Genomic DNA, 7,538 nt, shown 5'->3' on the forward strand with positions numbered 1-7,538 from the left:
AACCAATGGTGTGAAAACGTATCTACATGAATTTAAAACATAGTGCACACTAGTTATTAAGTTTGTCACTCCAAGAACTGAAAAGTCAATTCTTCCATAATATGTAAATGTGTGACACTAAAAGCACTAACAATGTAATTAAGATTTATTATATGCTGAGGTTGGGCATTTTATCTGCAAATGCTTAAACAAATAAATATATCCTTAAAAGTTTTTAAAGAAAAACAACTGTTGCCACAAAAATCACATTTTGCAAGGTTTTGTTTAGAAACAAATATTCATGCCCACTTAAAAGAAGGACTAGATTTTGCAACTATAGCTGGAAAATGCCTTGTTTACATTAATCATACCAAGTCCCCTAACAAAATATCAAATGCTGATGGGGTAGCCTAATGGTTAAAGTGTCCTCTGAAGACCCGGGTTTGATTCCCCACAAGGTAACAATATTTAAAGCCCATTTTTGGCGTCCTCTGCAACGATATTGCTAGAATATTGCCCAAAGTTGCATAAATATCACTCACTCACTCACTCACTCACTCACTCACTCACTCACTCACCCACTCACTCACTCACTCACTCGTCCTTATTTGCTCCAGAGTTTTCATCATGGAATTTCACTGACCCTTTGCATACGTAAATGTAGTCTTTGACCATCTGGCCAAAGTGAATTGCAAAGGATGACTTGATGAAATACAAACTTTATAAAATATAATGAAAATACAATTTCCAAATTATAATAACTAGAAATTTAAAATTCTTGTCAAAAGTGACTTTAATTTCAGTTGAAATGACATGAAGGCGAGATTACAGTTCACTTTGAAATAAAATGCACTCAAACAGACAATGCTACTTTAAATCCTTCCATAAAAAGTTGGGATTTTTTTCTGACACGTTTTTACGGTATCTACTATTTATCTTATACTTACCACAATGAATACAAGAGAGCATCAAACAGCTCTAAAGTAAGGTGCATTTTAACTATCAAATATCAAACAATAACGCTACGATGCTGACTCCCAACCAAACAAATACTACTCGACAGTGTGCGGGTGTTGAGCAGGCATGAGGAGGATTTCCTATAAAGTGATCGTATTTAATGTCAATACTCACATGCTACATCTCCTATTGAACAAAACTACAACTTTTATGCTTTTTGTTTGCAGAATGGGATATTAAAACTGATATGTGATAATGAGTATTTGCCGATTGTGCATCGGTGTCATGGAACCAGGTTTCAGGAGAGCAGCATATCAACATCGGCACAAACTGAGAAAAGTATGGCACACTTGTCATTTTGAAAGAATAACAAAATCTTTTGTTGATAAGAAACTACACCCGGGTGTAGCCTTTTATAAAGGAATGTAATGGTGAAGAGTTTTTAAAGGTATCGCGAAAACACATCTTTTGCAAAAATAACATTTTTTAAAATTTGTGGTTCTATCTTTGAGATATCACGTCTTGTCTTGCTGTGTTGTGGGCTGTAGGTCTGCCCATGTCAGAACCACACCATTTATCAGACCACGTCCCTACCTCAATCTTCTCAATATCTCAGACCCCTAGCAATTAATTCACCACTCCCCTATCCTCTTAGGCCCTGTCCATTTATTAAACACTACCAATATCACAAACAGTACAATATCTCAGACCTAATCAAAGTTGCAAACCCATATTTCAGCCACCAAAAGTAATTCAGATACAACAAATGTCTCAGACAATACCAGTATTTCAGACACCACAGATATCTCACACCTGAATTTTTCTTGCAGTTAATATATGTAAATGTCAAACAAAATATTCACACAAGGCCAGACCAATTCTATTTCTTGTTTTATGAATTTTTGTCCACTGTAAACCTAAAGGCAGGCAGGAAAAAGAAATAAAAATAATATTTCTTCCAATCAAAGTAACATTCCTTCTACATAATCAAAGTATTTACTTTTGGCAATATATGAAGTAAATATGGGTCAAAAAGTATTCATTACATTTTTAGCCAATAAAAACAATAGGATTTTATTTTTTGAAAGGGGGGAATTTTTTTTTGTCTTATTTTTTAAAAAATACGGCATGTGGATCCGTAAAACAAGAAAAGACCAATTGGTCTGGTCTAAAATAATAAATATAAGTCCTATGACATAGATTTGCCTCTTCATCAACAAAGCTTGAACATCTCATGGCATCATTCATGAAGTGGCCATCTGATTGTAGATGCTTGAATATACAGTTAGTTTTGTGATCAACTGATGCCCAAACTAAAACCAATCTTGAATAAAGTGTCAATATAGTTAATAAAACACATCAAAGAAAAAAAGCATGATATACAAGGAATACCATTCACAACCAGAGAGTGTCATAAAAGGACAAAGTTTGGACTTCAGCACAGTTTTGTTGACAGGCTATTTCTGTTGAATGGACAGGTTGGGTTGCATTGGGCAGGTCATGTCAGGTCAGCAATACGGGGTCATGTACCCCAGGTGTATATTTGCACTTGTTCCTACCCTAGTATATCAATCAGCCACTGCATGAGTGAGGACGCCCCATCATACACGTCAAAGCTAAGAAAATAAGATCTGCTGGTTTCAAGGTGGATTTTGCTGTTGATGAATATGGTTTGCATATGGTTACATACTGATGACACTGGGGTACAAATTAGTTACAGTGTGACTACAATTAGTCACAATGTGCTTTCAATTTATTTACAATGTGTTTACAGTGTTGTTACAATGTGGAAACATATGGTTACAATGTTGATACAATGTGGGTACAAAGTGGTTGTAGTGTTGTTACAATGTAGGAACATATGGTTGCAGTGTTGTTACAATGTGGATGTGTAGAAACATGGTTGCAATGTTGATACACTGTGGGCAAAATGTTGATGCAGTGTTGCTACAGTGTAGAAACAAATGGTTCCAATGTTGCTACAGTGTAGAAACATATGGTTGCAATGTTGCTACAGTATAGAAACATATGGTTGCAATGTTGCTACAGTGTAGAAACATATGGTTGCAATGTTGCTACAGTATAGAAACATATGGTTGTAATGTTGATACAATGTGGGTACAGAGTGGTTGCAGTGTTGTTACAGTGTGGAAGTATATGGTTGCATCATTGATACGAAGTGGTTGCAGTGTTTTAACAGCGTGGTAGTGATGCTATGATGGCATAGAGAAACACTTGAGTTTGGACATTCCAGTAGCTGGTCAATTATAAGTACATTTGCTGCTTAGCATGGATTTTGAGTTCCATCACGGCTGGAGGCAAAAGTGCCATCTATCATTCCTGCCACAAGAGAGTCAACTTTGAAGTGGTGAGTTGAGTTGAGTTGAGTTGAGTTGAGGTGAGTTGAGGTGAGTTGAGGTGAGGTGAGGTGAGGTGAGGTGAGGTGAGTTGAGTTGAGTTGAGTTGAGGTGAGTTGAGGTGAGGTGAGGTGAGGTGAGGTGAGTTGAGTTGAGTTGAGTTGAGGTGAGTTGAGGTGAGGTGAGGTGAGGTGAGGTGAGGTGAGGTGAGGTTTAACCTTGCACTTTATAATATTTCGCTCTTATGACGACGTGCAGGCGTGTGGAATTATGTGGCTGCTTGTACAAACTCAGACTTGTGCTGGTTTTGCAGTCCTAGCTCACTGAGATACTAAGCTGCAGTTAAGCATAATTAACCCACTCAGACACATTTTTTACCAAGAGGACCAGTTCTTGTTGCACCCATTAATGCGGCGTGCCAGGCAGGGAGCAACAAGTAACATATATTAATGTCATTTGGTATGACACTGTCGGGGATCAAACCCGCAATCGTCCGATCTCCAGACCAACTTTGACAACTATTACCGAACAGATACATCAGTTTTTATTAGATTACGAAACTGATCTAGGACAAGCTTGCAAACAATGAAACTAATTGTATATATAATTAATTGCACTTACCTGTATCTGTATTCGACAACTATCCTAGCATGCTAAGGTAAATCCAGCAATTCTGGAAAAGAACATGGACATTACAAATGAAGTGTAGAACAGATCAAACAAATATTTGCTGTCATCAGTGCAGAACAGGTTACGAACAGGAGTGAAGACATCCATCGCTGAAGACAAGGACAAGACAAGACATCAATATTTTACATGTTTGTGGAGTTGGCTGTTGGTTCAGATGTATCAGACTGATGGATAGTTGACACTAAACCTAAACTGACACTTACTAAGTAGTGGGACGTCTCAGATGACACCACTGCTGAGAGTTATGAAGTTAATTCCCAGGCAGACAGCCATGATATCACCAGCCTGAGCTGCACATATACCTCCAAAGTTGTACAATTTGCAACAAGGAACGAGACCTAACTATTGAGTATCTAAGTAAATACGATAGTATCAACTGCATCAATAAACATTCCTTTCCTTAAAGTTTCCTGTACAAATACTAGCAAGATAAAGTTGGTTGTTTATGAACAGATTGAAAGCTGCTTTTAAGATCACATTTCAACAAATTTCTTGAACAAATTATGTCAGATTCAATTATTCTTCCTGCTTCAATGAGTTTTCATGTGCAGATCAGAAGACTTTAAAAAATTCATTAACTTTTTATCAATTGATTCAGTGAGTTCAGAGTCAATAAGTGAGCACAAACATTCACTGAGAACAAACATATACAACAGTGTTCATGACTAGATTCAATGGAACATTCATGGGGTGTTAACCAATAGAATCAATGAACTGACCCAAAGTGCTCATAAAAATATTCAGTGTGACAAACAGATCCAAGAAACGTTTTTGTTCAGATTCAGTGAGTTCAACGGATTCAAGAGGTGTTCACAAAAACATTCAATGAGTTGAACAGATTCAAGAAGCGTTCACAAAAACATTCAATGAGTTCAACAGATTCAAGGGTTCCCAATGAGATTCGGTCAATTCAACAGATCCAATCAAGATTAAATAACAGTTCAAGTCACATTCAAAATATGTTCATGAACAGATTCAGTGAGTTTCACCAACAGATTCAGTGAGTGCAGGTCAGCTCTCTCAGTTTATCTACAAGTTGGATGCTGAAATTATTAAAACATCTCATCTTCTGGATGCTGAAATTATTAAAACATCTCATCATCTGGATGCTGAAATTATTAAAACATCTCATCATCTGGATGCTGAAATTATTAAAACATCTCATCTTCTGGATGCTGAAATTATTAAAACATCTCATCATTTGGATGCTGAAATTATTAAAACATCTCATCATCTGGATGCTGAAATTATTAAAACATCTCATCATTTGGATGCTGATATTATTAAAACATCTCATCATCTGGATGTTGACGAGACAACATCATTTCCATACCCGCCTGGCAACAGAAAAGAGCTCTCAGCTTTTGACAGGTGAGTTTATACCCCAAGTAGAGATACAGGTATCTTCAAGCAACCATGGAAACAATTCAGAGCAAAGTTAAAGAAAAAAGATGAAATCGAAAACCATTGTCACTGAAGCAAACCAACAGTACTGAAGAATTGGGTCAAACACTGACATTTCTAATATATCTCTTACATTCAAAACGACAAACTCCTAACATAAATGTTCATGATCAATGAGAATGTCTTAGGACATCTGACCTACCTGTTATCCAACATGGGAGTGACATGCTTTCAGTTAACCCCCTCGTGTGGGGACGATTAACTCCAGCAATGTCTGGTCGGGTGGGGACAGGGTGGAGTGGGTGTGTGACAAGCTTGTCATAGAGAGACACAATAATCTGCACAGTGAGGAGCTTATCATGAAATGTTGACAAGGAAATAGCAGATACGACCAGTGTGTTCAAAGCCTGGGCTCAACCAGAGTAGTGACCTTTAGTCCTCCTGACCTCAATTGTTGTGGAATTTAGTCAATGTGAATAAACATGGATAAGTTTTATTGTTTTATATGCCAGGAAAGGGGGTTGCTCTCGCCTACAGCATCGTGATGTTTGTGGGGAGGTGTAATCGTTTGTGCATGTTACATCAATCGTATTGTCATGAAATGTTTTGAATTAGTGTACAAGTCTTTGACCCATCTTGAATCAGCCATATGTGTTAATTTCTCTGTTTAATATGGTGTGGTTAAGGTGGGAGGAAGATCTGGAGGTCCCACATTCAGCTGGAGGCAGCTACATGTGATATCACTGCCTCAATATGGTGAGGTTAAAAGGGGAAGGAGACCCTGAGACCCATTAGATGTAATCGCTCTGATAACAACCAAGTCTTATATTGTAGCGAACGAAATAAATATAAAGCTTTTTGTAGACAATTCAAAATAAACCAATGCAAGCACAACCTTAGAAAATTAAACAACTCGTTACATCACCCTTCTCTTTTCTGTAAATGAGTCAGCTCACTCAGACAAAAATCACACCCCAGGTTATCAAAATCAGAATGACTTGTCCATTTTAAGTCAGTCTATAAGAATGACAATATCTTTCAGATTATCCAGAATGAAACTAACTACAGATGACTCACACCCTATACTCCATGACATAGACAGGTGCTACACTGCCATATTACAGAGAGTGAAATTTTGAATGCCATTAATAGTAAAAAATGTGGTAAATCACCTGGTCCTTATCTGGTTCTTGTGGAAATGTTGAAATGTTCAAGTTCTGAAATTCTGCCTTTTCTTTGTAAATATTCTAAAAAATATTCAATAATGGCTCCTTTCCGGAAGTCTGGTCACGCTCAATTATTGTTCCAGTTCATAAAAAGGGAGATGTAAACAACCCAGACAACTACAGAGGTATATCATTAATGAGCATTTTAGGTAAAGCTTTTACATCTATTCTCAAAAATAGACTTACACTGTGGGCAAACATGCATGATAAAATTCCCGAATGTCAAGCAGGGTTCTGAAAGTCCTATTCCATATCAGACCATATTTTCACCATATATGCAAGTACAGTGGACTCTGGCAATATTGGCCTCTGTAAACATCAGCATTCTGTCTACAACGGTACAAAGTTTCAGTCCCAGCAGAAATGCATTTAATTATCCTATAGAAACATCTGTCTGTCTACAACAGCACAAAGTTTCAGTCCCAGCAGAAATGCACTTAATTATCATATAGAAATATCTGTAAACATTGGCTTCTGTCTACTCTGAATATCGGCATTGTTTTTCAGTCCCAACCAACAAATTGTTATGAAAACAAATCCATAAAAACCGGCACATGAAAGACGGCACAACCCTCTGATGCAGTTAAGTTCAAATGATGTAACAACACAATTCACGTTTACTACCCGAGATTATTAAAAAATGGAAAGTGTCAATAACTGTCTTGTTAATTAGTGAGTGATATGTGTCCCTTGCATAGGGTGATGAATAGTGGGCAGTTTGACTATAAACACTGTAATAACACATTTCCCGATATTTTTCAGAAACAGGAAATGTCAATCAGTATCTTGTTAACTAGTGAGTGGTACATGTCACATACATAGAGTAATTAGAGGGTATTTAAGGTAAAAGCATATAATGTCAGTATAGCACACGGTCAGTATTGCCAAAATGTCTCGGTCTGCAAAACGTGAAAGATGTGAGGTG

At 37.1% G+C, this 7,538-nt stretch overlaps 1 protein-coding gene across 1 annotated transcript in view; it reads right to left on the bottom strand.

Annotated features, from left to right (window-relative positions):
* Positions 1-3,958, bottom strand: part of LOC137273455 (cytosolic phospholipase A2-like) — a 34,998-nt gene extending 31,040 nt beyond the window's left edge. The window contains exon 1 of the mRNA XM_067806150.1: positions 3,915-3,958. The gene's annotated coding sequence lies outside the window, so the exon portion shown is untranslated. The remainder of the gene's footprint in view (positions 1-3,914) is intronic.
* Positions 3,959-7,538: the final 3,580 nt, after the last annotated feature.

The sequence above is a fragment of the Haliotis asinina genome, chromosome 2 (genome assembly GCF_037392515.1).
Source record: "Haliotis asinina isolate JCU_RB_2024 chromosome 2, JCU_Hal_asi_v2, whole genome shotgun sequence".
Lineage (NCBI taxonomy): Eukaryota > Metazoa > Mollusca > Gastropoda > Lepetellida > Haliotidae > Haliotis > Haliotis asinina.